The sequence below is a fragment of the Hibiscus syriacus genome, unplaced genomic scaffold (assembly GCF_006381635.1).
Source record: "Hibiscus syriacus cultivar Baekdansim isolate YM2019G1 unplaced genomic scaffold, ASM638163v2 tig00110338_pilon, whole genome shotgun sequence".
Classification (NCBI taxonomy): Eukaryota; Viridiplantae; Streptophyta; class Magnoliopsida; order Malvales; family Malvaceae; genus Hibiscus; species Hibiscus syriacus.
In genome coordinates, this window is record NW_024062691.1 from 74,812 (window position 1) to 91,931 (window position 17,120).

At 34.8% G+C, this 17,120-nt stretch overlaps 1 pseudogene; it reads right to left on the reverse strand.

Annotated features, from left to right (window-relative positions):
* Positions 1–17,120, reverse strand: part of LOC120120401 — a 36,195-nt pseudogene that overhangs the window by 17,311 nt on the left and 1,764 nt on the right.

Below are 17,120 nucleotides of genomic sequence, written 5' to 3' on the forward strand. Positions count from 1 at the left end.
GTAGAATTTCCTTTGACATCAATGTCTCCTTATAATCATTTACTTTTCTTTCTTGAAGACCTTGTGACTGATGACCAAAATGTTTGCTTTGAATGTTTGATCCTTTACCAACATCATGAGAAAGACAATAATTCGAAAATTTATCTTTCTCGACCAGTTTTGAGTTTTTGAGGAGCTTAGGATTCACATCTTCAAAACATAGCAGCCCTTCTATTATAAGATCTTGGACTTTTAATCTTAGAATTATGCAATTTTCTATAGAGTGACTGAAATCTCCAGTATGATAATTGCATAAATCTTTGACATCTTGCCAATCTAGACGCAGATCAGTACTAGGAGGAATGGGTGTTACAAGACCACTTTCAAAGACAAAGGGTAATAAATCTGAATATGAGATTGGAATTGGAATGAGATGTGTCATCTTCTTTTCCTTCTTTCTCTTTTTATCATTGTTCAATGGGACTTGGTCCTCTTCCATGCTTCTTTTCTTTGATGCCAGCTCAACTGATTTTTAGAGTTGTATTTGATTCCCACGTTCTTTTACAAGTTCGTGGTTATTTTTCATTCTTGTCTTGGTTACAACACCAACGTTCATATTTCATTCAATTCATTCGTAACTGGATTCTTTAAGGGCTTTTCTCATGAATCACAATATTCACCATGTCCATTAATTTGATCATTTGTTTTTTTAATCATCCTGGAACTTTTTTGCTTGATCCATCATCTCTTGTTGAGTCTTGATAATTTGCTCTTGGAGTTTCTCGATTCTACAAACCTTTGCTAAAATCTCATTCATGGTTCTTATCCTTCTCTAGGAAGACCAAGTTAGCTCCAATTTGATTTCGAAAATTATGTCATGAAATCTTCCACGAATTATTCCAATATTTTAATGATTTAATGCATGTAAAGTAGTTTGAAACAAAATGCAAATGGATGATGTAAGATTGAAAATGCAAAGATGTGAATTCAAATGCAAATGCAAAAGATATCGATTTCCAAAAGTAATCATTCTTAGAAAGAGTTCCATCATTCCAAAAGAACTTTCATCTTTACAAGAAATATCAATCTATGAATGCAGTTTGGCCTTTTTATTTAGCTTCATGATCTCAGTCATGATCCCAATAACTTTCTCCTCTTTCTAGAAATGATTCTGAATTCAGACGATGAGTATTTGAGTTCAACATCTGAATCGCCTTCCCTCTAATCTATGGTAATCATTTAGGGATCAAAAAGTCTCTGTCAAGATAGCCAGTGCAGGACTTATACCTTTCTCCAATCTGTCCAAAAGATCTGCAACAACAGCTTCAACGTGTAGCAAAGCCTTTGAGAATATCACTAGATCATGTATAGCCATAGCAAAGGTGTCTAATCCCTTATCTTCATCTATGTGCTCTAGTATTACCTTCTTCAGGCAATGCCACAGAAAACACTCCCTTTATCTCATTTGTTGGATATGTTCTACTATTAGTAATCTTGTAATCTTCACAAGCTTGCTTTTGAAGTATTGGACTTTCAGAAGTCTGCAATGAATTTTATCCACCTGAAGGCTTTCAAAGTTAAACAAAGTAGTAATCTTCTATTGTTTGTGTCAAATCTTATCTTTTGAAAGTGAAGCATTTTTATGCGGAATTCTGGCATCAGACCAGAGCTTTAGGCAACAACTCATCTATCTTTACGCAGAGGAGATAGACCATGTCACCATATTTCTTGTGAATGTTTTCTTTGGTAACTACTCTATAAATATCTCATATCTCTATCAGCTCTTGTAGATCATTCTTGCTTGAGATTGACATCTGTGGACACCTGTGATACGTAATCCCCAGGTAAATTGTCTCCTTTCGCCCTTTGTGTTTCGTCAGACTAAGCTTGAACCACCGGATTGGGTTCTTCCTTGTTATGAAAATTCTTTTCTATTTCAATGATCGCTCTTCTAATCTGATGAATACTTGGTTAATCAACACCTTTCTTTTATTTATGATGATTATGCAAATGTGAAGATGCAAATAGAGATGCAAAAGTGATGATACTTTGAAATGCAATGCAATGAGGATAAAAAAATAACACAAAAAAATAAGTTATTGTCACAAACAAAAGAGAAAAATGAATTAGTACCAGCAAGATAATCAATAGAGTTAAAAGATGTTATCTACAGATAAATATAACACATACCCAATCATGATATCTACCCGAACATGCTTTCTACCCAAAACTGATTAGTTTCAATGAAATGATCCTAACCGCATGAAAAGAAAATTTAAAGCAAAAAATAAAGGTTTAGAAAAGATTCTCTTTTTATGTACACTTAATTTGGGTACCTACTGACTATATCTAGAGTGATTGTTCTAAGGCTCACTATATGCATGGTTTCGGCTCTAACAGGAAAAAGGTACTCGAATTGTCCTTGACGTTGGTGCCCCATTGGGCTACCAAACCCTCAATCCTGGCCCATTACAGGTTCGTACGGATTGAGTTCAATTCGAGATGATACATTCCCTTATGTCCATGCGGAGAAACAATTTATCTCACGTAGACATAAGGTATATGAACCCCAAAGATTACTTGCTAAAACCCATATGGAGAAACAATTTATCTCACGTAGGCTAAGCTTTCACCTCAACTCAAAAGGGACAAAGCTCGTAAGTGAGCTTATGTTATGTAAATGTACGTGTTGTATGTGAGGAGAAACTCACCTTTAAAACAGAACATAAAATAAAATTTTTACAAGCTCCAAAAACCTGTTCAATTCTGAAGACCAATAAAATCAAAAGTCAATTAGTTAAAAATAACGCATGATATGTTGAAAATCAAAATAAATAAAAAGATCGTAACTGAAATACAATTTAAGTTTGTAATTCACAAATATAAAAACAACGTATAATCGTTAATGACCTGACTCTCGAAGTCCCTAACGGAGTCGCCAAGCTGTCATAACCATTTTTAGGTGGAATAATTGTTTATTGTTTTAAAAACGATTATGACTTTAATTCTGGAAAAATTGGTAATTTTGAATTAATTTGGAATTAAATTGAAAGGAGTCGCCATCGACCTTTGGATTAGGTAGGTCGAATACCTAAAAATGTCTTTAAAAAACAATTTTAAGAAAAAAATCATTTTTAAGAAAAAAAACTAATCTGCTTCACCAAAGATTCGATTAAATAGATTCGGGAGTCGATTACGCATGGGGAAGGATTAGCACCCCCACAGCGCCCAAATTTTGGTACCTAAACGATTAAACAATGTTTAAATATTGGGAATTACAAACTCAAAAATATATTTAAATTACGATCTTTTTATTCATTCGAATTTATTAAAAAATGTAAACAATTTTCTGGAACGTACTTCCTTTATTGTTAGGAGACTTTCCCATAAATTCACCTCACAACAGATATTATTTCTCAATTTTCATAACGATAAAATAAACTAAAATGAAATAAAATAAAATAAAAAGTGAAATAGATGATAACTATTGAATAAAAATATTTGTGAGAAAATACTCGATAAGATATCTTCCCTTTAATTGGGAGATGTCTCGTAATTTTTCCTCACAATGAAGTTTTTTTTTTCATTTTTATAATATTAAAATAATGATAATTCATAAACAAAGTGGAAATATAATTTCCTAAAAGAAGCTTTCAACAATTACATTGTTTATACAAACTAAATAAAAAAACAAAGTTACAAATTGTATTAAAATGTACATTTACAAACTTGATAAACTAGAATACGGATAAGAATCTAATTATACCTAGTAAATACGTACTAAATAGAAACAACAAACTTTAGAGCTATGACACTAATATAATATAACAAATCATAACTAATACCAAGCTTCAATAATTTTTACAGAAGGTTATACGTGGAGAACCAAGGATCATGAAATGTGTTTGATTTCAAATATTAATTTACAACCTTTACCTCTCTCAGTACAGACTTACACAACAGTAGATTTGATATTAGAATAGATAAACAGGGTGATGAGTTTCACTAATAAAGTTCTTGGATTACACCGCACTTTGCTGATGGCGTGGAGCAGTCTCTTTGACAACAAGATCCTCTGGTCCGGTGAAGCAATCAACGGCCAGATTGAATCCAAGGTAAACCCCTCACTCTATTTCTCTTTTGTTTCAAGCTTTCCTCTGTATTTTCTTTTTGTTTTTGATGTGGGTTATTTTTTCTTCCTTTTCTTTTTCGGTTATGCTCCTCCCTGTTGCTCTCGATTTCTCTTCAATTTTATTGTTGAAATCTTCACCGAATCTCCTTGGATGCATCTACATTTTCTTTGTGTTTGGTAAGATCGTGACAGATTTAGGTATGATTTATGTATTTTTTTTACTTGGATACAATTTTGATTTGTTTTGTTGTTCGATTGGCCGACATAATTGATGAAGACTTTTCAACTTGCTTGGAGGTGACTCGCCTTGGTGACTCGTCGGTGGAGATGCTTAGTACTGTTGCTGATCTGGGCATGTTGGGCTGCTGGATTTTGGGACTGGGCCTTTGGATAACTCTTTGTAACTTAAGCCTGGAAAAATGTAATTAATTAGTAATAAGATTAATAATAATAATAATAATATAGATAATAAAATACTAATATAATTAATAACATTTTTTTTCGAGACTCGAATAAAAATGAGTGTTTACAGCTGCCCCTCTTTGCACATTCTTGTGTTAGCAAGAATAGGGCAAAGACGAAAAAAACAACCAATTTTTGTCCGATTCTCTTTTTTGGTCGTCTAAGGGTGACAAGACTCCTATATAATGAGGAGATTTAGTCATGGGATGACACTGCTCATACGTGATGAAGAGTTCTTTGCCATCTTTAGGAAAGGTGATAACACGACTCATATGTGATGAAGAGCTCTGGTTATCAAGGATTGACACGGCTCCTACATAATGAGGAGATCAGGTTGGGTGATGACACGGTTCCTACGTGATGAGGACGACTGGCTATCTGGGGTTGACACGGTTCTTACGTGATGAAGAAATCAAGTCGGTGGATGACAAATTGTTGTGACACTAAGTCGATCTATTGGGGCACAATATTATTCTTCGTGAAGTTGAAATTGTGAGTGGCTCTTTCTTCTTGAAGTTGAGCTTTGAGTTGGATAACTTTCATTTTTGAAGTGTTGAATTGAACAAGTTCTTCTCATTATGAACTTCTTCTCTCTTGTTGGATGAGTTCTTCTCATTATGAACTCTCCACTGGAAATGTTAATGCAAGGTTGAACGAGTTCTTCTCATTATGAACTTCTTCTTCCTTGTTAGATGAGTTCTTCTCATTATGAACTCTTCACTGGAAATGTTGATCCACCTCCTTCTGTGATGGAATCGAACCAATGTTGAACAAGTTCTTCTCATTATGAACTTCTTCTTCCTCATTGAATGAGTTCTTCTCAATATTAACTTTTCACTGAAAATGTTGATCCACCTCTTTTTTTGATGGAATCAAACCAATGTTGAACAAGTTCTTCTCATTATGAAATTTTTCTTCCTCATTGGATGAGTTCTTCTCATTATGAACTCTCCACTGAAAATGTTGATCCACATATTTCTGTGATGGAATCAAACCAAGGTTGAACAAGTTCTTCTCATTATGAACTTCTTCTTCCTCATTGGATGAGTTCTTCTCATTATGAACTCTTCTGGAAATGTTGGGTCACCTCCTTTTGTGGTGGACTTGAAAGCAACAAGTTCTTCTCATTATGAACTCTCCACTGAAAATGTTGATCCACATCTTTCTGTGATGGAATCAAACCAAGGTTGAACAAGTTCTTCTCATTATGAACTTCTTCTTCCTCATTGAATGAGTTCTTCTCATTATGAACTCTTCTGGAAATATTGGGCCACCTCCTTCTTTGGTGGACTTGAAAGGAACAAGTTCTTCTCATTATGAACTCTCCACTGAAAATGTTGATCCACATCTTTCTGTGATGGAATCAAACCAAGGTTGAACAAGTTCTTCTCATTATGAACTTCTTCTTCCTCATTGGATGAGTTCTTCTCATTATGAACTCTTCTAGAAATGTTGGATCACCTCCTTCTGTGGTGGACTTAAAAGGAACAAGTTTTTCTCATTATGAACTTTCTCCTTTAGGACGAGTTCGTCTCATTATGAACTCTTCTGTAAATGTTGGTTCACCTCCTTCTGTGGTGAATCATGATCTTTGCTGAAATCTTTGCTAATATCTGGAATTCCTTTTGTTTGTAAGGTATTTTCCATCATAAATCTTCTTTTTCATACAAAGATATGTAAAAACTGTTTTTGAATGCAATCAAATGTATCAATGTAATGCATTTTCTATTATGATGTTCTTATGAATGTAAAAATGTTGATGCAATCTTTATTTGACTTCAAAGTGGTGGACTCGGTCTTCCTTCACTTAGTCAAAATGTCATTTCAAGCTAGCATTTCTGATGAACCATCTAATCCACTTGCATCTTTGTGTTTTCTTTGTTTCATTAAAGCCTCAAAAGAAATGTTTCATTTGTGGAACTCTTGTCGAAGTCAGAATTATGATCTTGATGCCCATTTAGTCCTAGATAACACCATCTTTCTTTTCTTGGATTTGTGCAGAAATCCAATAAAGCTTTCATCTTTGAAAAGAGAATCTATCATCTTTGAAAAATGTAGATGTAGATATGCTAAACTCAGCAGAGATTAATTAGGAGAGTTAGTCTGTTCTGATTTGACTTTTGAAACACATTACAAGGAAAATTTATCCTAATTCCTTTCATGTCTTCACGTCTTCACGTCTAATCGAATCTCGAACAAGCCATTCATACCATATTATGTCGAGATGTTTAACAACAACCTATCGTTCAACCTTAGTTGGCTCCATTAGTTTCTTGTTGTTAAAATTTAGCTCCCCTTATGTGGAAAGAAATCTTCAACATTTTTCACTTCTAACCTTGGGGTTGAAGAAGTCAATCTTCATCTCGGATCAACAAATGGAAATACCATATGATCGCAACATTGATTCAGCACCATAATCACTGGTTCGTAAAACATTTGATAACACATTCATCATTTCCTGTGGTTTTTGCACAGATTTCTCAATCATAGTGTTCAGAGCTTTTGTAGGATGTTACTTAAGAACAAAGCTCAGTGGGAATACAAGTGGGACGCTTTGACTTGCCAACATAAAATCATCAGAATAATGCAACTGTATGATGAACAAAGCAGCTATGTATAGTCAGCTTCGCTGTCACTGTTTCACCATTTTCATTCTTCATATCTTTCTGTATCATTGGGAATATTTTCTCAAATCAATGATCTTGACACGGGATGATACGAGCATTCAGCATGCCCCAACATTTGTAGATACGAACATTCAAAATGCATTCAAAATTGTTACTTGCTGATGTGAGCCTTAAAAAATGCTTCAACATGAGCTTTCAAAATGCCCCCACATGGATCATTTATGTCTATAATAGCCTTCAAAATGTACCAATATTCTATTTTTGGTTGAAATGAACTTTCATAATATCCCAACCTTTTCATGTTGGTGTGAGCCTTCAAGATGCCCCACATGGATAATATATGTCTTTTTCATGCTGATGTGAACCTTCAAGATGCCTCACATGGATTACTTCTGTATTTTTATGCTGATGTGAGCCTTCAAGAAACCCCACATAGATAATATAAACCTCCAATCTTCAAGTCAAAAGGTTCACTCTCAATGTCAATTGAATTTGAATCTTATGATTCTCACGAGGTACAACTTTGATAATGCCCCATTTGTGGATAATTGTGGCTCTATTCGTGCCCAAATCTGTTTATCTTGAATGCTCTCATTCTGGTGTTACTAAACAACAATTAAATAACTTGAAAAATTCTCTTCATGTTGTCATAAACTTAAGAAATGGTCAATTCTCCTGACAGAAAAGTATGAGATATGTGCCTCTTCTGAATAAGGTGGTCATCTTCTGCTTGACTGGTTGCATTATTGCCTTTTTTGCTATGCACTGGATATGTGATCTTTTTTCGAACGAGACAATCATCCTCTTCTTATTAGGTTACTGATAATGTCACGAGAGAGTGTTACAAGTTCTCTCCTCCAGCCCTCCTGATCTTCCGGACCACTTGCTTTCAAGAATGTGAAGTGCTTCATCGCTCATTATTTTTCTCAAGTAGAGGCATAACATTCCTCAACTTAATTCAAGAACCTTTCTCATTTGAGACTGTCCTGTTTGAAAATGTTTTCCTCCTTTCTTTATCAAAGAATAAAAGAATTTTTTAAAGTATTGTTTCTTACAGGTTCACAATAGAATCAAATCATAAGCAAGAGTTTAAAGAATATCAAAAGAATCAACAACTCTTTAATGTTTTAAAGTTATAGTTCTTTGACAAGTATCAACATTTATGGGTAAATTTCATTTTGGCTTTCCTATTTTCTATGGTTATATCTATTGAAGATGTCACTCCTTTCTCATTGTTTGTGAACATTGTCACATGTCTCACTTTTATGACTTGGTATTTTAACCGGATGCGGACAATAATTCGAAAATTTATCTTTCTCGATCAGTTTTGAGTTTTTGAAGAGCCTAGGTTTCTCATCTTCAAAACATAGCAACCCTTCTATTATAAGATCTTGGACTTTGATCTCAGAATTATACAATTTTCTGTAGAGTGACTGAAATCTCCAGAATGATTAATGCATAAATCTTTATATCTTGCCAATTTGGACGTAGATAAGTACTAGGAGAAATGGGTGTTACAATATCACTTTCAAAGAGAAAGGGTAACAAGTCTGAATATGAATTTGAATGAGATATGTCCTCTTATTTTCCTTCTTGCTCTTTTTGGCCATCTTTACTGGCATTTGAACCTCTTCTATGCCTCTTTCTTTGAGTCCAACTCCTCTTTTGAATAGAAGTTTCACCCTTAACTTCTGCTTTTCCCAGTATGATCTCTGTAGCATTTTCTGGAATCATACTTGATTTTGGAGTTGACTTGAATTACCATATCCCCTAACAGGTTCTTGATCATTTTCTGTCATCGCATTGGCTGCACCACTATTATTCATATTATCACTCGAATTCTTCATTTTCTTGCATAATTGGGTCTTCTAATGATTTCTCCCCATATATTACTGTAACCATCATGCTCATTAACTTGGACATGTTCTCTGGATTCAACTTGGAAATCTGTTCTCTGGATTCAACTTGGAATTTCCTAGATTCATCAATCATTTCTTTGTTGAATCTTGATAAGTTGCTCTTGGAGTTTCTCGATTCTACCAACCCTTGCTACAATCTCATTCATGGTTTTTATCCTTCTCTAAGAAGACCAAGTTAGCTCCAATGTTTCCCACAAGACGTTTGTCCAAAGTTGAACCTTCAAAATTAATATCTCAAAGATTCTTTACTAAGTCTTCATGATGATCATAATATTGGCAAAGAGAAAATGAAGTCAAAAGAATCTTCACTCAGTTTTCCTTCATCTTTACAACAAAATTATTAAAAGTTGCTCGAGGCCTAACTGATTATTCCACGTCTGGCTAAGCCGCTGTTACCACCTTATCCGTGTTAATATCATGCCGAGCCCGAGGACACTCCATCAGGAATTGTGGTCATTTCAAACGACAAGTCCAAGATTTTTTGGCTCATGGAGTTATAGAGGTGGATGTCAACAATCAGTCGGTTTTAATCAAACATTAGGATTCGACCCCAAATGGAGTTGATAAGGTTAAAAAAATGAAGAGCATATAGAAGAATACCTGAAGAAGAAAATAGGAAAAATCCAGGAAAATAAGGTATGTGGGGCAAATTTAAAGGATTCAACTCTAGAGAGTTCTTTGATACTGAAAAAGAACAAGGAAACAGGGAAAGATGAAAAGGAAATTGAAAGAGATGTAATTCGAGACTGGCCTTAAAAGATGTCTTGGAAAACACGACTCTCAAGGTTTTACAAGTGCCCATTTTTTACTTGTTATCCCCTTTAATAAAGAGTCAGTATCTCACCCCAAGGCCTTTGAGAATGAAGACTAGCTTTTCTTCTTATGGTTATGACTTGAATAGTGCTTGCGATTTTGATCTGGGGGCATTGGGACATCCTACTGACAAGTGCATCCATTAATGGAGGAAATAGAAAAGCTCATTAACAAGGGAGTACTAACACGAGAAATGATTGAGAAATAGGGATCAAATGAGGGTAAATACCCTAATCCAATTGGACAGCCAACATGCAATGTGTAATGGGGGCATTCTGGTCAGGAGTCGGCTGGGGCATCCATCAGGAGTTTTTGTTGCATTTTCATGCATGTCATCTTGTTTGAACTTTTTTTTTATGTGTGAATGTTTGTAAGTCATTTACATTCAAACATTTTAAATAAAATACTTCCTTATGAGGAAATGAACAATGAGAAAATTCTAATATTGAATTCATTGAATATCACCTTAATTAAAAACTTTGTAATAATTGAGGTTGTAAATCTTTGAAATATGACTAGATTAAATCCTGCAAAACAAGGACCCATATGATCCAGAACATATACTGGAATACATACCCTTCTCTTACAGGAACCAAGCTAGTTCTCTCTCGCATGAATAACCAATCAAAGGTTTGGTATTCAGGTATGTGTTAGGAGTGAACATAATGGGGCAACTAGCACATGAGATTGCAAAACTAATTGGTTTCTACCTTTGTTTATGACGTTCAATGATGATCATGATCTTTTCAGATGGAATGGCCAAGTGGGTGAATTTAGTTTAGGTCAGTTGTTTGGGAATTGAACTCTAACGATGAGATTTTTGATCTTCAACAAACACCTAGACTATAACAGATTCTCCTCAGCGAGCTTAAGAAATAGAATCTGGTTACCCAAAAAAAAATATAATATATATGTATATATACAATAAAGCTAAGCTATTCTGCTAAGGCAATTGGTTATAAAGGAAACTCGAAAGCCCTGGCTTTATGAATAGATTATATTCAAACCATGACATTGATCGGGTACCTCGTAATTTGGTGTATGTTCCACTGTGATTGTCAAGTCAAAGACTTTATGATGACATGAATCCTTCAGCTAGCCTGATAAAGGTGATTATAATATATATACAATAAAGCTTGAGTTGTCCCTCTAGAGCAATTGGTTAAACCCTGGCTTTATGGATAAGATTCAGCTAGCCAGACAATTGAAAATTAAATCAAATTTACTAAATAAGGAGTTTCGGTGAATATAAACTAAGGGAGTTGAGGAACACCTATTATAGTCAAACTCACACGAGCACTAAGAAATCTCATTTTTAGACCGATATTTCTGCACTACCTAGAGTAGGTGAGTCTACGAAGCTTAAACAAATGGAAGATTTCAGAGAACTGAAACAGAAGTGTTCTGAAAGGTCTAGCTATTGATTATGCTAGTTGTGTCATTTTGTTCACCTCCGATTAAAATACCAAAATAAGAAAGAGGGGCAAGCCATGATCGGATTGGGGATACAAACCTTATAATTTAGGTAGCCCACCTCTAAACCAACTTTTCGATCTTGATATTTGTCAAAGATTCTAACTATCAAAGATTAAAAGAGCATTTGATTCTTTTAATATTCAATGAACTCTTGTTTTATGATTTGCTTTAATTGTGAACCTAGAAAGAGGTAACATTTTTCAAAAATTGCTTTCGATAATTTTCAAAATTTTGAAAATAAGAAGAAGGAAAACATTTTCAAACAAGATAAGTTCTCTGGAAGCATATCTTGAAAATCAACGAATATCTCTCCAAATCTCAAGATCGAAGCTGGGGAAAGAGAAGCCAAATTTTTGGGGGGAAATTTTATAGGGAAAGTAAAACAAATTATCTCAGGTTGAGGTTTGTAAGAGTACACCATGGTGAAAATGAAGACAAACTAAGACAATGATAAAATGAAGAGTGCTCACGTAACCATTCCCCTCACAGATCAACATCAACATCAGATTTAAGCATGTTGAAGAATTCAAGATCAAGAATCATAAATTCAAGATTCCAGAATCAAGAGTCATCAAGACTAACAACCAGAGATTGAGATCTCTCTCCAAATCCTAAAATAACATATTTCGCATATACATTATAGGCACACATAAGAGCATTGCATCCATAGTATCACATATGTGTATAATTTTGCAAATTCATGCTAGAGTCAATTTTAACTTCGCAACGAAGGATATTGGACTCGAAGCAACACAACACAAGATTGGATTTCAACTTCACAACGAAGGATATCCAACTTAAAGTCAATTCAATGAAGCAAATTGGATTTCAACTTCACAATGAATGATATCCAACTCAAAGCCAATTTGGTGAAACAGTACTTGGATTTCAACTTCACAACGAAGTATATCCAATTCAAAGCCAATTTGACGAAGTACTATAACTCGAGATTGGATTTCAACTTCATAATGGAGGATATCTAACTTGAAGCTCAACTTCACAGTGAAGGAGCCATCCACGATTTCAACTTCACGACGAAGGATATCGTGCTCAAAAGATTGACCCAACTTCACGACGAAGGAGTTATATGTGACACAGCATGAAAAACTAGTTTCATTTAGAGTCAATTTCAACTTCACAACGAAATATATTGAACTCGAAAGTGATGCAATTTACAAGATTAAATTTTAACTTCACAACGAAGGACATCCAATTCAAAGCTCAACTTCACAACGAATGAACCATTCATGATTTCAACATCACGACAAAGGATATTGTGCCCACCAGCAGTATCCATCTCTAGATTAGATTTCAACTTCACAACGAAGGATATCCAATTCAAATCTCAACTTCACAACGAATAAGCCATTCACGATTTTAACTTCACGACGAAGGATATCATGCCCACCACCAGCATCCATCTCTAGATTGGATTTCAAAACGAATTATATCCAATTCAAAGCTCAACTTCACAATGAAGGAACAATCCTTGGATTTCTACTTCACGATGAAGGATATCCAACTCAAAGCTCAACTTCACGACGAAGGAGCCATCCACGATTTCAATTTCACGACGAATGAGCCATCCACGATTTCAATTTCACGACGAAGGATATCGTGCTCAACAGATTACTTAATTTTATAGTAAATGAGTCATCTACAGCAACAGGGATTTATTCCCCAACCAAGTACAACATAACTCATAGGTGAGAAGAGTTATCTGTCAACAAACACTGTTGAGTTTGATACCATTCAACTCGAGGATGTACTCTCCGAAGGGTAGCATCGAGGAACTATCTTCCGGAAAAATTTTCAAGTCGAGGTCTTTAAATCAAGAAGAAGACCAAAGCCCAATTCCAGGCTCAACCTGAAGCCTAATTACAGTTGTTCTCCAACAACAAACACATCAAAAAAAAGAATAGGACAAAAACTGGATTTTTTCGTCTTTGCCCTATTCTTGCTAACACAAGAATGTGCAAAAAGGGGCAGCTGTAAACATCCGTTTTTATCCAGGTCAAATAATAATAATAATAATATTGTTGTTGTTGTTGTTATTATTGTTATCTTATTAATATTATTTACATATTACATTTTGTAGGTTTGAAGCCCAAAAGCCATTACAAAGAAGCCCAGATGTAGACCCATCATAGCAAATCGGATAGACCTGAGGACCAAGAACCGACCCAGATCCAGATCCGACCCAACACCCGGAGATAAACCGAATCGACCCATATGTCATCTCTATAATTTTAGGGTTTTAAAACCCTAAACTAAAGACAACCACTGCCAGTGATGTTTCAACATCTAGTCATGCCATTGAGCCACCAACGTCGAGCCATCTCATCAACGTCGAGCCATCCCACCAACGCCGATGAGCCATCGAACCGTCGTCAAGTTGATCTGAACCAAGTCAATAATAGACATCAACCAAATCAATCACTATCCACCCAAATTATTCAATATCTACTAAATCCCCCAAAGTTAAAAGAGAAATAAAAGTAAGCTAAATCCTGGAAAATCCGAATTTTATTTCACCTACTCAAACCCACATACAACCACCTTTAAAGGAGGTTTTCGAAGAGCAAAAAAGGAGAATAGGGAGAGGGGTCTAGAATGAAACAGAAAAAAGAAAAAAAACAAAGAGAGAGAGATTCGGTGGGGGGTCTCGAACAAAACACAAAACAAAAGAAAAAAAGAGAATAGCAACTTACTGAGGGTCTTAAGCCATTCAGGAACACCAACGGTCATCATTCTTCTCAAATCTCCGAGAGGTATAAAAGCTTGAATCTACAGCTCAAGAGGTAGTTTTAGGCTAAGGGGGTTGGTTTTTGGTTTGAAGGCGAGGAGAAGGTTCATTTGGAGGTCGGTTGCTTCTCCGGTTGTCGGACTCCACCGCGTGCACAGTCGTGAGGCGCCACCGACGACGGGTATTTCTCTCATCTCCGGTGAGGGAGTTGATCTCTCTCCTCCCTCAGTTTAGAAACTGAACAAATGAAATGGTTAGCCAATTTTGGCTTTGTTTTGGGTTTTTAATAATTATATCGAAACTACGTCGTTTCAATAGGGATCTTTTGTGTATTTTTATCGTGGGTAAATTAAACATTAGGGGCTTACGTGTTTTACATATTCATGTTATGATCACCTATTGTGTTTTATTTACATTGTATTTCATGAATCGTGTTTATAAATTTTGTATTTTGGTCATTTGAATATTATTATACGAATTTTGCGAATATTATAAATTGTTCTCTTGATTTATGAAATTTGTATTTTCGTCACTATTTTATATTTTTGGTTAAATCTTAAATTAGATTGTATGTTTTAATTTCATTATATTTTAGTTCCTATTTTATATTTTGGTTCATTATAATTCAACCCTCATGTTTCTGATTTATTGCATTTTAATCCTAAGTTTCATTTTTGGGTTATTTTTATTTCTAATACTTGTATTATTTAGTATTTTCAATTTTGAGAACCTAGTACATTTTTATTTGTGGTTTAATACTTTAAGTTTCTATTTTCGCTATTTAGTCTCTTAAATGTCAGTTTTTACTATTTTAGTCATTTAAGTTTTTTTTTTAATTTTCCTATTTTCATCTTTTAAATGTATGTTTTTGTTATTTTTGGTCTTTAAAGTTTTTGTAATTACTGTTTTGGGACTTTAAGTTTATGTTTTTGCCATTGTGGTCTTTTAAATTTGTATTTGTGCTATTTTATTATTTTAAATTTCCTTTTTTATTGTTTTAGTCTCTTAAGTTTATGTTTATGTTATTTTAATCTTTAATTTCATGTTTTAAAGATTTATTATCATGTTAAAGGATTTTCTTTAAGTTATTAATTTGAAGCAAATTAATCAATATTTAATAAATAGATCATATTTTAACTGATATTTGATTCAGGATTTCCACCATTACGAAAACGTGTAAGCGACACAGTACCAATTTTGGACGTTGTGGCGGTGTTAATCCTTCCTCACGCGTAACCGACTCCCGAACCTGTTTTAATCGGATCTTTGTAAACGCATACCAGCCTTTTGTCTTAAAAACGATTTTGTTTAAAATTGTTTTAAAAGACGTTTTTTAGGTATTTGACCTACCTAACACAAAGTCGATGGCGACTCTTTTCAATTTAATAAAAAGTAGTCCAAAATCACCCAATTTTCCGAAATTAAAGTCGTAACCATTTTTAAACAATAAATAGTTGTTCCACCTTAAAAAAACGGTTATGAACTTGATACCAATTATGTTAATTTCACTTCCTTTCTTGAAAAAATGAAATTCTCTTTTTTTTCTTGACCGTGTAGTTCTTCATTCTTTGGAAGATTGCACGGCTTGTTAAAACAGCACTAATAATTACACTCAGACCAGGTTTTGTCAAAACAATATGTTAAGCACTTCGAGCGGCATCGGTGGAATCTGCAACTGAAATCCCTATGTCTGCTATCTTCAAAGCAGGGGCGTCGTTGACACCGTCGCCGGTCATTCCGACTATGTGCTTCTTAGCTTGTAATTTTTTCACAATCTCATACTTATGCTCTACATTAAATATGGAACCAAATACATTAAAATAAAGCATAACTATTAGGCTCATATATAATAGCAAATATATTTACCAGGAAAAACTCCAGCAAATCCGTCGGCATTCTCAATAAGATCATCAATTGAAAAGGCTCCGATTTCTTTATTTTTATGGTCACCAAGCAGAGATGATGAAGGATACATGTTTGTTCCCATTCCAAGCCTTCTTCCGGTCTCCTTACTGATTGCGAGTTGGTCACCTGGAAGCCAACATTATGGTTCCGATATCAACATTTGACCCCAAAGAAGAAAGCTTAAACATACATATTGCACACCTGTTAAGATGATAACACTGACACCAAGATCCAGGGCTCTTCGAATAGTCTCGGCGCTGTCATGGCAGGGTGGATCAAAAAGTGGCAGAAGACCAACAAATTCCCATGGTCCTCCAGGACTATATTTAGTACCAGCAGGAACTTCCTGTAGAAAATGAATGCATTCTCCTCCATTAGCCCAATGAATGACTGCTGATATCCAAGGATTCAAGAGTGATATTGAAAAGCTTTAATACTTGTCGAGCAACTCTGAGGGATCGAAGTCCACGTTCAGCAAATTTATCAATTATGGAATGAACTCTGCTTCCAATATCTGATTTATTCCAGGCCAGATTGAGTATCTGCAAGTTGCATGGCTTATGAGTTTCAGACAACCTTAATTGATGCTATATCAGAAAAGAGAAAATTTATCATTATTCGCATGATACATACATGCTCTGGTGCACCTTTGCTGACTCTATGCATCTTACCAGCTTCATCAATGTATGCAAGGGCCGTTCTCTTATCGGTCGGATTAAACGGAAGAAAGTGAACCTCTGTGATTCTGGCTGTGCCTTTCGATACATATGGAGAGTATAAGAGAGTGAAAAGAGATAGATTACCAATTATACCAGAGGAAGAATTAAAGTAGGGAGAGTATAAGAGAGTGTAAAGAGATAGGCTGCTTTACCTCTCGAGGATCAGCCAATATTGCAACAATTGCAGCATCTATAGCATCTTGATTCTCCAATCTCGAAGCTCTTGCCGCCATCAAAACAACCATGTCCTTATCGATGTCGTTGACAAAAACCTATAACGAAATAGTTTGTTTTAAGTTTCGACATTGTAGATGGAAAAATCAATAGATCTCAAAGAGAGTT